Here is a 15,552-nt window from a genome sequence, read left to right on the forward strand (position 1 = left end):
TTTCCTCTCCACTTTTGTTCTCTTTGTAGTTTATTAAACAATATTTTTTCCTAAATTTGCATTGTTATTAAACCCTTTATCTCTTGCTTTTCTCATAATTTTAAAATATATTCATAGTGGAACATTTAATATCCATGTGAAATATTGTGAGGCATTTTTTAAGGTTTTAATTTAGTTACTCCATATAAGAATTATTCCTTTATATGCACCAATATTTCTGGCATTATTTACAAACATCGTACAGTTCTACTCCCAAAGCTCTGAAAAGGTGACCTGCTAATGTGAATAGATTCTAGATATTAATCCACATTGTATTATATTTTGAAAGATAATATTTTCAGTAAGTCTATGAGATGATTACATACACCATTCACTGAGCCCCTTTGACAGCATACAATAATCTACGGAACTTGGATGCTAAATAAAGGCAGGTTTATTTCTTTTTCTATTGAGATGAAATAGCAAAGAATCAATTTCACAAGTTTAAATTATTGCCCAGCCCTCACCTTTAGGAAAGTCTTCATTCTTCGCCCTTTCACTTTTACACAGATTGTTCCAAGCATAAGGAAGCAGTATGATGGGCATTTCTTCATATGGTTATCAAGGAACATACCCATTATTTGAAAATAATAGCTTTTCATAATATGATAGTTATAGGAAGATGCTATTATAGTATCTTTGAACTCTCATAAACAAGATCTCAGAAATATAAACTAGATGGAGGCTTAGCTGAGCCAGCATGTACATCTACATAGCAAGGTCATCTAATTTACATGCAGTCATGCATAGCCAAACTCTGAGCAGAAACCAACCCAGGGAACAAATTACACAAGCAAAAGGAACTCACCTGCACAGAGAATAACTTTCTGAGAGAGGAAAAGAAAACATTCATTTTAAGGTTGATGTATTCTCTTTAGGATATTCCAAAGGTATATGTACATAAATTATGTATATTCATAGAAACTTCTAGTCTGGATATACTTAAAATTTTAAAATGCATAGTTCTTTTTTATGTTGACTAAACCTATAATAAACATAAATAATTTGAAAAAATACTTCTGGTTGGTTTCTGCACTATTATGTCAAGGCCAGTGAACCTCTCCCCCAACATAACTATAATTATATTGACAATTATGGTATTCTTGCATTGGAATTATATTTAGATAAATCTATTTAGATAAATATAATTAGATAAAATCATATTTAGATAAATGTATTTAAACCTTCATGGTAGAAACCTATAACCAACCACACCAACCAAGACAAAATTAAAGTACAGTTTGAGGTTATTTTTTTTTTAAATCCACATTACTTGAAACCACAAATAATTTAAGAGCCCGTACAACTCACTGAAATGATTGTTTGCAAATAGAGAAAGCATTATTCTTAAAAGTATCTCATGGTGATCAAAAGAAGTGGAAATGAAAAATAGAGCTAAGTCTAAATCCAAAATGGATGGTAGATTGGTCTCTTACCCCCAATGAGGTTTTAGACCAAACTGATGTAGGAAAACTAGACAGCAAAAATATGCTGAATACTATTAGAAGGCACAGAGAACCTAAAGCATATTTGATAAAGAGATAAGAGAAGAGAAACTCTGTTTTCCATTTGAGCACATTGCAGATCATGAATAGCATGATGAGGATACCAACCCATAAGGTATTGAGCAAATTAACTAGTGAAGAACATGTTGATGTACACATAGAATATAATTAATTAGTTTCTAGCATTTCTTCATTTTTTAAATTGTTTTCATCTCTCCATAGAATTATTCATCTGATTTTCCACTTTATCTGCCTTTTCTTTAGAATTTTTAATTAATCATAACTGCTTTAAATTCCTTGTCTGATAGTTCAAACACCTGTGCCATACCTCAGTCAAGTTCTGATTATTGTTTTGTTTTTCCCCTGCAGTGTGTGTTTTAACTTTCCTTTTTTTACAGGTCATATTTTGTTGGTGTTTGTGTTTGTGTTGTTGTTGCTGTTGTTGCTGTTGTTGTTGTAGTTGAAAACTCGCATCTTGTATAGAAAAATAGACAGTGAGGTAAGTAGGTGATGTGCTTGGATATGGATCCACCTTTTTTTCTGTGGGTTGGAATGTTGAGTTTGTGTTATTCTACTATTGGGCTCAATTTGAGGTTTGTTTTTCTTATGATTATAATCAATATACCACAGACTTCAAATTCTTCTACTTAGGATGTGGTATCTCAGTTGAAGTTTGTTTTATCAATATCTGCACCTCCTTGTTTTTTGTTTTTTCTTTGCACTATGCCCCAGAGAGAATCTGTCTCTTAAAATTCTCCCAGCTATATTCCACTGTTATTTTTACTCAAGGCCTGGTAGCCTGTGGGGGAAAGGCTTGAAGGGGGTTTTCATTCTTGTTCTGATTAAGCCTCAGTCTTGGGTACAATCTTCTAAGATCACAACTGTCCCTGCTCTTGTCTACCTACAGTATTGAGCATAATATGTATTCCTTTTTTTCCCAAAGTGTAGAGGATTTTTTCTCCATTCCCTTCCTCTAGCTCCAACAGGTTTGTACCCAGTTTCGCAAAGTGACAGTTTTTCTGCTTTTCCCCCCACAGAGTAAAGTTTATGTTCTTTAACTAAGATGAGGGAGATGGGTCTGGGAATAATTTTGGCAGTTACTGCTGTTCCTCTTCTCCTATCCACAGGCACGCATGGGGCATATCGAAGAATCCAGAGAAAGCTTACCTTGTGGTACTTACTGGATTCTTCAATATTTCCTGTGAGTCCCTGTAGGTGGGAGCTATTGTTGAGGAAAAGTCTGCCAGAGCTTGCAAACTCCCTACAGCTAAGCCACCAGCACTCTCATGCTGGCTCATAGGTAGCTTTTAGCAATTCAATCTGAATCTTCCTGCTGGTTTTTGTGGTGTCCAGTGGCATCTGATCCAGTTAAGCAAATGGTCAAGACGTCTTTTCTCCCCAGGTGCCTGCCTCTCTCCAGTTATTGCATCAATTGATTGCCTTGAGAACTCAGTACTGGGATGGAATCAAGAAAAAAAAAAAAACATTGATATGTAGCTAGTCTAACTTTTTCTTTATTGTAAATTTGGGAGCAAAACTCTTCCAGACCTTGACATCATAGAGCTGAAATCATCCTTGGTTAAATTATCATTTCACTCACAGATAAGTAGCATTATTTTCTTAAAAGAAACAGCATCATATTATGCTTTACATTCAGTTTATATTAATATATGTGGAGAAATATATTATCTTTTATAACTAGAATTCATATTTAAAGTGAATATATTTAAACCTTTACACATAAGATTTCTTTATTTATATGTGGTTATGAAGAACAATAAATGGAAAACATTCATTAATGGACTCTTTTGGATGCTTATATGAAGTCACAGAATAGGGTAAACTATTTCATATATTAATGCTTATTATTTCTCATCCTCTGTTTTGGAATGAGAGGCAGTAAAATATTGGTAGTTCACTAGAGAAAATCATTTATAATAATGATGAATAAAATATCATCCCAGGAAATATTTTCCCCTAACCTTCCTTCCACCCCCCCCCAAAAAAAAAAACACAACAAAAAAGTCAATTTATGAATAGAAATTTAACTCACTACACTGTCCAGGAAAACATGGACACCAAAATAATCAGGCTACCAAATCTTGCAGTTCACATGTTCTCTAAAGTCAGGCCTTGAGGTGGTATCTAGTAAATTATTTGGATGTCTACATTTTGCATTATAATTAGAAACTAAGTTTTCAAAAGAATGGGTGATGACAGAAGATGCTCACTTTATTAAAGCCTGCCCATTCTCTTTCATCTAAGGCATAACAAAATTCTTCTCATTTTACATAAAACTTTCCCCACTGGATTTCCTAATTTCAGCTTTTCTGTCTCCTTAAATAGATTCAAAACACCAAAATTGAAATACTTTTTCTCTGTCCATTCATACTTTGACCTCCACTTTACAATTCACAGATGTGCACATGCACACACACACGCACACTAGTAGATGCTTTGACTAGCCTAAAACCAATTTAAAAAACAATTGGCACTCGTCATTTTACAGAGAAATTAAAACCACAACTCTGTAGTTTTTTTCATATACACCCACTGTATTAGTCAGCCAAAGAGCTACTGATGCAAAATACCAGAAATCTGCTGGGTGTTGTAAAGGGTATTTATTTGGGGTAGGAGCTTACAGATACCAGTCCGTAAAGCACAAGTTACTTCCCTCACCAAAATCTATTTTTATGTGTTGGAGCAAGATGACTGTCAACATCTGCAAGGGTTCATGTTTTTTAGGTTCCTCTGGGCTCAGCTCCTCTGTTTACTCCACAAGGTCAGCTGTAGAATATCAGGCACACAGCTCTGTCTTTCTCTCTCTGGGGCTCCAGCATAAGTCTTCAGCATCAGACTCCAACATCAAAATTCCAACATTAAAAGCCCTCCACTCTGTTCTTTGCCATGCCTTTTATCTATGAGTCCCCATCCACCAAGGGCTGGGGATTCAATGCCCTAATCATAACTCAGTCATGCCCAGGTACAGATCAGATTACAAGCATAATCCAATATTTCTTTTTGGAATTTATCAGTAATATTAAACTGCTACACACACTGTCAAAGAAGTCATTATGTCAGAGACATTGTTATAATGACAAAAAGCACCTAATTTTATTATAATTCTTGACTTCTTTGGAAGGTGTATTAGTCAGCCAAATAGTTGCTGATGCAAGGTACCAGAAATCTGATGGCTTTTATAAAAAGCATTTATTTGGGGTAAAAGCTTATAGTCCCAACGCCTTAAAGAGACCAACTCAAGGTTGCTTTCTCACCAAAATGGATGATCTCTATGAGGGTTCAGCCTTTTCTCTCAGCCACAGACTGGCATAGGCTCATTTCTTCCCAGATCTTCTCAGCTGCTCAAGTGTTCTATTTTCTTCAGCTACAAACTATCAGGTGAATGACTCATCTGTCACCAGGTCTCCAGCATCAAAACTGACAAAATTCTCTCTCTTCCATGTCTATGAAGCTCTCTCTCTTCCCATGTCTTCTCCTATGTGTCTTCTTGACTGTGTGCCTGTTTATATCAGCACACCAAGAGGGCAGGCACTCAACCCTGAGTCACACCCTAGTAAAGTAGTTGAATCAAAGCCCTAATCTTAACAGGTATTTTAATCAAGACATGCCAGTTGAATCTAATGTATTCAAGGGGTATCACACTGAGAAGAACATAGCAGTTTACAAACATAATCTTTCTATGTTCTGGGGATTCATAAATAGCATCAAACTGCCACAGAAGGAAATATCTAAATATATTTAAATAAATAATGATTATTTCTGATATAATTCAATTAAATTACTTGTTGCTTTCTCTCTACATGAACCCATTCATTTTCCTATTAATATTATACACATAAAAACATGAAATAGACAAAAATCTTCAATTAATGTAAGTGATTTTATTTTAAAATTACAAATATTTTGACACAGGAGCATATGAAACAAAAAGGAATAGGTTCTTTAATAGCATATATGAATCATTCATTGAAAGTTTTATGGAAATAACTGAGTAAGAGGTATGTATGTATTTTTTCCTGTTTTAAAAATGTAGGGAACTACTTTTGTGTGTTATACCACATTTTCTATCACCTCTTTATTGGAAATGAATAATTCACTTCTCTGGTTTGTTTATTTATACCACTAGTCTTTTCCTATACATGTCTTAGTACCTTTCATAACTTTCATAACTTTCCCAGTTTATCACAGAATATCAACAATATTTTTTCATTTTTCCTTTAAAAAAATTCTAAGATCAGTTTCTTCCTCTTCTTTGTAAACTTTGTAAATAATCTTTCAGATTCCATAGTCTGTCCTCTGATCGACATTCAGCCTTTCTATAGTATGTTTAATCATATCAATTGTATTTTACAACATACATACAATATCTCATGAAAAAAAAATTTAACAGAAAAAAATAGGCAATATAGTCACTTGAAAATTGGGGGATGACATTTCCACTCATATACTAATGCTACTAAAATGGCACACTGTTGTTTTATCTAAAGAGGAGAGAGGATTTTTTAAAAACTTACTCAAATATACACACCTTATTTTAAAATTCAATTTCCAGGAATTATCCTGGGGATAAAATAATGAATATAAACAAAAGTTTAATATAATAAGTTCAGATATGTAAATTTTACTGTTTCAATGTGTAACAGCAGGAGATTGTTTAATTAAAATATTGTTCATTTCTTATATCTAGCCTTTTATAGTTAAAAAATTTCTAATTAAAATAATGTTCTTTAAAAAGAGTAATATCTTTTATAATAATCCTACCTTACACATTTATCATCCTACCCTCTTCACATTACCTTTGTTTGCTTTAATAATGTCATTTATATGTTGAAAAATGTATATATTTATGCTATATTCTTAGTTTAACCATACTTGAGCACTGTATCAGTTAGAAGAAAGTAGAGTGTATTCAGTAACAAGCATTCCTGAATTCTCAGACTCTTAACAAACTCAAAGTTTATTTCCTTCTCATATGAAGTCTAATATGACACAGGGAACTACTCTCCAATTTGTTACTTTCTATCTGGAATATTGGGCCTAAAAAGTTCTTAGGGGCAGATGAAGACAAAGCTGGAATATTACTCCATTTATTTTCAAAGACTAGGTTAAGAGGTAGATCACCTCTTCCAAACACAATTCATTGACCTCACAACCTAACTGCAAGATTAGCTGGAAAATTTTATCTTTCTGTGATTCCATAATAACTTAATGCACATTTCAACTTTCTTAGAATTGAATTATTTGCTATTATTTTGGCCTAGAAGAATATTTCCACTCTGATATTTTTCCATGTTGGATGGTGATTTTTAAAAAATGAATGGGTCAGTTTTACATTGCTAAGAATTTATTGAAATATCTGTACTTATACTGCAGACTTGATATATCATTCTTCAAGAAATTACATGTTCCTTGTTTGGTCATGTGATGCTAAGAAAAAAGTAAACTCATGACTAAATACATTTGTGGGACAGAGATAAGTAGCAATTTTAGTAGTTAGATTTTCAAAGAAACATTGATAACCAAAAAAATTAACATTTTAAAATTTAAAACTGTAAGGAGAACAAATATCAAAAAAAAGAATTAGTAGTAAATTTGGGGGTGCAAACATTACTAAAATTCTGCTTCTTTCTCCATTAAATGTTAGAAGCAAATTCATATAATTCTCATATGAAACTCTATTTGTCTGCTTACTTTTGCTATAATTGTGAGAAAACCATAGTTAAACATAATGTCTTCTTGAACAAGGTCATGATATGGTGCCCATTAGGTGGAATTATAGATAAGAAAGTTTTTCATTTCCCAATGTACACATTTAATATTTAAGTTTGGCCTGGGGTTAAAAGTTATATTATTATTCTCTGGATTCTTCATTGTTATGAACAAATAATAAAGAATCCGAGATATCAAGACTCACAAAGGGAAGAAGAGAAAAAAAATCATACAGAAATAAATGTGTTTTATTTTTATGGGGAGGAGTAAAATATGTGCAAAACTGTGGTATTCCAATATAATTTGCTGGATATATACAATATTTTTAGAAAGATTATGCTTTAAGAAAGAATTTATTTGATTCTTATAATATAGGAGATAGTATGTGAGAAAAGATTAAAAACTGCAAAGATATTTCCAAAAAACCAGTGTATTGAAATGTATTATTTCAGGGTTTTAGGATATAATATGGTGGATTACATATATGTATATATGTGTATATGTGCACACACACATATCAATATGAGTGTTATATTTGTGCATGTATCTGTATTCATATATATATATATATTTATCTATAAATATATGCCTACATGACATTTTAGCTAACTATATGTGTATATATATGCTATATGCATATATGTATTCGTGTATACTTGTATACCCTTAGGTACTATTGATGAATACATCCTGAAGTTATTAATTTACATATAAATTCTTCACCAGATATACTCACCCATATTAAAAATTTATCTTTATAATATTCCATGTGACCCTAACTACTTGGATACTGATTATTGGATCATTACTAAGCATATTGAAATCAGAGAACATTTCAAGTCACAGCATAAATAAAACCAAATATTTGAAAACTTTTGGTTAATGTAAAGCATAATTTTAAATTGGAAAAATCCAAAGTGCAAGAGTTTTAATGAGAAATCTACAATTTGTTAAAATATGAAAACATTAATATATAGACCTATTTACATAGATAGTAAACGAGGAATGCATTTTTTTATAAAAGAAAGTAATCACAATTGTTACCAGTAGGAAAATGGGATATGAGCTAGCATATGGAACATAAGTGGGAGAGAGATTTTCTTGTACTGCATGTCTTTTTTGATCTTTGAATTGGATACTTTCAAATATTAAAGATATATATTGAATAAAATTTAGATATACTTTATGATGTTGAATAACCTGTGAAGTGGTATGATGTGAGAACCAATAAAGATGGTTAGCAAATTGATATTCTACTTTGTCTATTTTATTTCTTTCATTTTCAAAATTTGAAGGTAGCAAGAAAAATAAACTATATCTACATTTTATGTCAGAAAGAGAAGTGGGAAAAAGCCACAGAGAGATGACACAAAGCAGAAGCTTTGAGATATCATGAGTAAGCTAAGGTGACATGAAAGCAGAATTTAAGAATAAGGAATGATTCTTAATAATAATAAAATAGTTATAATTTATTGAACATGATATTTACTAGTCTCTCTTCAAAGGATTTTCCATATAGTGACTTACTCAATCCTTGTGAAAGTCTTATAATGAAGGTACTGCTACTGTCCTTATTCTACAGCTGGGGAAACTGAATGATAGAAAAGGTAAAAAAAAATAAACTTCATACATCTAAGAAGTGATAGTGATAAAAAGTGAATGATCTAATATATTACTCTTAATCTGTATGCCAGTAACATTATGTGGTAACGGATATATTCATAGTTTGTTCTGTCCAATATGACAACCCATGCCCCATAGATTGAGTACGTCAAGACTCTGTGAGTTTGCTCAGTTTGCTTAATTCATATCAGTGAGGTCATGTAATATTTGTCCTTCAGTGCCTGGCTCACTTCACTCAACATAAGTTCTTCAAGATTCACCATGTTATCCCATTTGAAAATACAGTATTCCTGCTTACAGCAGAGTAATAGTCCCTTGTAAATATATAACACAGTTTGCTTATCCTTTCATCTGTTGATGGACATTTTGGTTGATTCCAAGTTTTGGCAATAGTAAATAACACTGCTATGAACAATGGTGTGCATATATCAGTTTGTGTCCTTGTTTTCAATTCTTCTGGGTTTATACCCAGCAGTAGGATTGCTGGGTTATATGGCAGTTCTATAGTTAGCTTCCTAAGGAACTGCCAAACTGTCCTCCACAATGGCTACACCATTCTATAATACATTCCCACAAGCAGTAGATAAGTGCTCCATTTCCTCCACATCCTCTCCAACACTTGTAGTCCTCTGTTTTTTAAATAGCTGCCAGTCTAGGATGGAGATTGTAAAATGATATCTCATTGTAGTTTTGATTTACATTTCCCTAATAGCTACTGATATTGAGCATCTTTTCATGTGCTTTTTAGCCATTTGTATTTCTTCTTTGGAGAAATGTCTACTCAAATCCCTTGTACTCATTTAAAAACATATGAATTTTACTGATGCATATTAATATAGCTATAGCATATAATTTACCAAAAGTTTTTAATCAATGGTATTTGAACAAAAGATAAATAACTTATGATCATCCTTATCATTGAAGAAAAACATTTGACAAAATATAGTCCCCTTTCCTGATATAAACACTTTAAAAGATAGGAATAGAAGGAAACTTCCTTGACATGATAAAGGGTATATATGAAAAACCCATAACTAACATCATATTCAGTGGAGAAATGATAAACACTTTCTTTCTAAGATCATGAACAGGGAATAGTCTTTCCTTTATTTGTCTTTTTTGATTTCCTTTAACAATGTTGTTTAATTTTCTGCATATAAGTTCTTTACATATTTAGTTAATTTTTTTCCTAGGTATTTGATTCTTTTAGTTGCTATGGTAAATAGAATTTTTGGCTTGATCTCCTCTTTAGATTGCTCATTATTTGTGTACAGAAATGTTAATGATTTTTGAATGTTGATCTTATATCCTACCACTTTACTGAACTCATTTATCAGCTCTAGAGCTTTGTTGTAATTTTCAGAGCTTCTTTTGTAAAGGATCAAGTCATATGTAAATAGTGAAATTTTTACTTCTTCCTTTCCAATTTGGATGTCTTTTATATTTTTCATGCCTAAGTACTCAAGCAAGCATTTCTAAAACAATGTTAACTTAGAGGGGTGACAATGAGTATTCTTGTGTTGTTCCAGATCTTAGAAAGAAAGATACCCTTTATCATGTCGAGGAAGTTTCCTTCTATTCCTATCTTTTAAAGTGTTTATATCAGGAAAGGAGACTATATTTTGTCAAATGTTTTTCTTCAATGATAAAGATGATCATAGGTTATTTATCTTTTGATATGTTAATGTGGTGTATAACATTGATTTTTTTTCTTATACTGAACTATTTCTGCATACCAGGGATGAAACCTATTTGGTCATGAAGTATAATTTATTCAATGTGTTGTTGAATATGATTAGCAAGTATTTTGTTGAGGATTTTAGCTTTTAGGTTCATTAGAGAGATTGGTCTATAGTCATTTCTTGTGGCATATTTATTTGGCTTTAGTATTAGGGTGATGTTGGTATCATAGAATGAGTTAGTCAATGTTCTCTCCACTTCTATTTTTGGAAAAATTTAAGCAGGATTGGTGTTGGTTCTTTATGGAATGTGTGGTAGAATTCACCTGTGAAGTCATTTAGTCCTGTGTTCTTCTTAGTTGGGAGATTTTTGATGACTAATTGTATCTCATTACTTTTGATTGGTAGGTTGAGTTCATCAATTTCTTCTTTTGTAAATGTAGGCTGCTTGTGTGTTTCTAGTAATTTGTATATTTCCTCTAAATTATCCATCTTGTTGGCATACAATTTTTCAAAGTATCCTCTTATGATACTCTTTATTTCTGTGAGGTCAGGAGTGATACCCCCTTCTTGTTTCTTATTTTATATATTTCCATATTTTCTCTTTTATTCTTTGTTAATCTAGCTAAGGATTTGTCAATTTTATTGGTCTTCTCAAAGAACCAGCTTTTGTTTGTGTTTAATTTTTTGTGCTTTCTTATTTTCAATCTTATTTAGCTCTGCTCTAATCTTTGTTATTTCCTTCTTTCTGCTTGCTTCAGGATTAGTTTGTTCTTTGTCTAATTCCTCCAGGTGTGAAGTTAGGTCTTTGAATTTACCTCTTTCTTCTTTTTTAATATAGGCATTTATGGCTATAAATTTCTCTCAGTAATTTTTTTTGTTGTTGCATCTTCTAGGTTTTTGATATGTTTTGGTGTCATTTTCATTCATTTCAAGGTAGTTACTGATTTCCTTTGCAAATTCCTCATTAACACACATTGTCTAAGAGTGTTTTTTTTTTTTTTTTTTTACTGTCAAACCTTTGTGCTTAATCTGATTCTCTGCCCCTTACTGATTTCCAGCTTCATTCCATTGTGGTCAGAGAATTTACTTTGTATAAGTTCAATCTTTCTGAATTCACTGATAGTTGTTCTGTGGCCTAGGATATGGTCTATCCTGGAAAATGATCCACATGACCTTGAGAAGAAGGTATGTCCTGCTGTATTTTGGTGTAATGCTCTGTATATATACATTAGGTCTAGATCCTCTAGCATATTATTCAAAGTCTCTGTTTCTTTATTGATTCTGTCAAGATATTCTGTCTAATGGTGATAATGATATATTAAAGTCCCCCACTATAATTGTAGAGGCATCTATTTCTCTACTTAATTTTTCCAATATTTGCCTCATGTATTTTGAGATGCCCTGGTTAAGTGCACAAATGTTTACGATTGTTCCTTCCTCTGGGTAGATAACCCATTTTACTAATATATAGTGGCCTTTTTTGTCTTTTACAATAGTTTTGCATTTAAAGTCTATTTTGCCTGTTTTTTAATGTATTTCTATTGTCTATTTTTAAAAGATACATAGATGACACAAAATGTTACAATAAAAATATTAAAAAGTACCCACATATACCCCACTTCCCACAACCCACTCCTCCCACATCAACAAACTCTTTCATCGGTGTGGCACATATATTTTGTTTGATGAATACATTTTGGAACACTGCTACTCTGCATGGATTATTGTTTACATTGTAATTTACAGTCTCCTCCAGTCCATTCAGTGGGTTATGGCAAGATATAAAATGTCCTGCCTTTGTCCCTGCAATATTTTTCATGGCAACACCAAATCCCAAAATGCCCCCATATCACATCTGTTCTTCCCTCTCCCACCCTCAGCAACTCCTGTGGCCACTGTCTCCACATTAATGATACAATTACTTTCATTATTAGAGTCACAATAGTTCTATAATAGAATATCAGTAAGTCCACTCTAATCTATATTTTATGCCTCCATCTTGCAGACCCTGGAATGCTGATGTTCACTCCAACTCTAAATTAAGAGGGGGGTTTAGATTCCACATGGCTGATGGATGGGATTTTCCTGTTTGCACTTGTAGACTCTCTCAGTTCCCTGTTGTGGTGGTTGACCATCATCACCTCCTTGTTAGGTGACCTGGGTAAGTCCAATGAACCAGAAAGTAGGTGTTGCAAATCTACTGAAGCTCAGGGTCCATCTGGCACATAGACAATCCAGAGATTCAAGTCTCCTGAGCATACACCAACCCCAGTGCCAACCACAGGTTCAGTAAAAGTGACAGAAGAGGTATGTATAGAGAGGTCACATCTGAGTCCAATTCCATAACACTCAGGAGCACAAATTCAAAAGTAGGGCCGACTGGCAGAGCCATCTGCCATGACCATCGAACCTGGGTGTCCCCATAGCCCTCAGGATCACTACTACATGGGGTTGTACTAGTTTGGCTGTCTCTGAGATCCTGCTGAGATATGTGTAAGTGTGACCCCTCTGATGATCTCCCTACTCATTTTGAAGTCTCTTAGCCATATAAACTCATTTGTCTTTACCATTTCCCCCTTTTATTCAAGGTCTTTTTCTAGTTGCATCACCAGCTGGTGCTTGTAGGTAATCCTGTGGAACCAGGGATGCTTTTCCCCAGGAGTCATGTTCCATATTGGGGGAAGGTAATGCATTTATATGCTGAGTTTTGCTTAGAGAGTGGCCTCATTTGAGCAACAAGATGCGCTTAGGAGGTAACTCTTAGGCACCCTGCAGCTCTAGGCCTAGTTGAAATTTCAAGCACACAGGCCCATAAGCATGGTCATCAGTATTAAGGACCATCCTTCTTCACTGGTCTTTCCCTTGTACATCAGGGATTGTTGCTCTTCCATTGAGGAATGCAACAGAGTTCCCCAGAATGGGAACTCAGCACTCCCTCAGTTGTCATGTGTAAGTCTAGCCACTATGACAATACCCAATGAATATCTGAACGTATCTGTATGTATGCCCAAATGCATGTCCTGGAGAACTCCCACCCATCCATGCATCCCCATCAATGACACCCCACACCAGTGCTCTTCCTTTGCAAAAGTTGAACCACTCTGTGGTCCAAAACTTAGTGTAGCTACTCCCACCCATTTTGGTTATTGTTTGCATGTAAAATTGTTTCCCACCATTCATATTCAGCCTTCTTGCTTCCCTGGGTCTAAGGTGCTTTCTTGTAAACATCAAAGAATATAGATAGGTCATATTTCCTTATTCATTCTGCCAATCTGTGTCTCTTGATTGGAGAGTTTAATCCATGAACATTCAATATTATTACTGTCAAGGCATTACTTACATTAGCTATATTTTCTTTAGTTTTATGTATGTTATGTTTTATTTGTATTTCTTTTTCATCTTTTTGTTTATTCTTATCAATAATTTGCCTTCCTACACTCTCCACCAACTCTCTGTCTCCTGTTTTTTCCTTTCAACCTGCAAAATTCATTTTAGCATTTCTTGAAGGGCAGTTTTCTTGTTGACAAACCCTCTTTATCTTTTTTTTTTAAAGGTTGGACTATTTTATTAAGAGTCTCCTTTCACTATCCTTACAGTCTAGGTCACTTGTTATATTTGTAGATGTGCTGGGCCATCCCCAAGAAGATAGCCAGGGACAGGGGCTAAGAGTGCTGCTTAATGAAACCCAGAAGTCAGCTATAACTGTCTTCCTCATACTTCATCAATGCAGCTGGCAGCTCCAGCTCCTCATATAACACCTTCACCAGATCGCCTTCTTGGCCTCTTTCTACCTATAATTCTCCTTCAGTATCTGGCATGCACTGAACCACCAACCAGCAGCACTTCTTGTCTTGGATGTCTGTAGCAAACTTGCTGGTCACACTGGTGTTGCCAAATAAGATAAGGTAAACATCCTAAATCTGAAAGTACTATCCCATCTCCAGAAATATCTTCTTGATATTGACTTTCTTTTTCTCCCCATCAATGCCTGCTTTATTCATGGCAGCAGCTACAGGGAGGTAGGAGTAGAAAGCAGTTTTGTGCTTGACAATGGATTTGTATCTCTTTTCAGTGAATCTATCAAGATCCACATTGCCCTGAGGAGCTGTGATGAAGTTCAGTATTTACCCAATCTCAGTCTGATAAGAACTCTGAAGGAATAGCTCAATCAGGTTCAGATAATAGGGCTGTTCTTGGCAGGAGACCTTCAGCAGATGGTAGATATATGCTTCCAGCAGCAAGGCATCATTAGCAGCATGCAAACATATGCCTGGCTTCTGATACCAGCAGAGCTTCCCCATCAGGTGAGAGATGAATCCAGGATGTCATCTACCACCAGGGAGAAAGCTTGTAGTAGTTATGCACACCAGCCCACAGTCAAGGCACACTGGAGCCTATCAACATTCTGCTTCTTTGACTCCTCCAGCTTCTTGAACACTGCCAACACATCAAATCCCAGATGTACTTGCCACCAATGACATTGTACTCTACCTCCTTGAGCTGGGCAATAGCATTTCCCCTAGTCTAGATGCCCCTTTTCATCCTTGGTCAGCATCTTGAGAATCTGGGAGAAATGTTGGAGGAAATTCTGCTTTTCTTGCACCTAAACATCAGGTTTCTTGTCTCCTTTCATTCTGAAGGAGAATTAAAGTGTTCTGTTCTTAGATGTAGTTTCCCTGTCTGTGAATATTTTGAACTCTTCCTTATTTTTGAATGCCCAAGTTTGTTGGAAACAGAGTTCTTGACTGAGGGGTTTTTTTTTCTTTTAGCACCTTAACTATGTCATACCACTTCCTTCTTCCATCCATGGTTTCAGATGAGAAATTAGCACTTAATCTAATCAAGTTTCCCTGTATGTGATGGATCTCTTTTATCACTGCTTTCACTAGTCTCTCTTTGTCCTGAAGCATTGGACAATTAGATAAGTATATGTTTTAGGGAAAGTCTGTTAAAATTTTTATTGTTTGAAGTGC

The 15,552-nt window shown here is 34.2% G+C and overlaps 1 pseudogene; it reads right to left on the reverse strand.

Annotated features, from left to right (window-relative positions):
- Positions 1 to 14,271: 14,271 nt before the first annotated feature.
- Positions 14,272 to 15,212, reverse strand: LOC101422346 (farnesyl pyrophosphate synthase pseudogene; annotated as a pseudogene).
- Positions 15,213 to 15,552: the final 340 nt, after the last annotated feature.

Source organism: Dasypus novemcinctus, chromosome 15, assembly GCF_030445035.2.
Source record: "Dasypus novemcinctus isolate mDasNov1 chromosome 15, mDasNov1.1.hap2, whole genome shotgun sequence".
Lineage (NCBI taxonomy): Eukaryota > Metazoa > Chordata > Mammalia > Cingulata > Dasypodidae > Dasypus > Dasypus novemcinctus.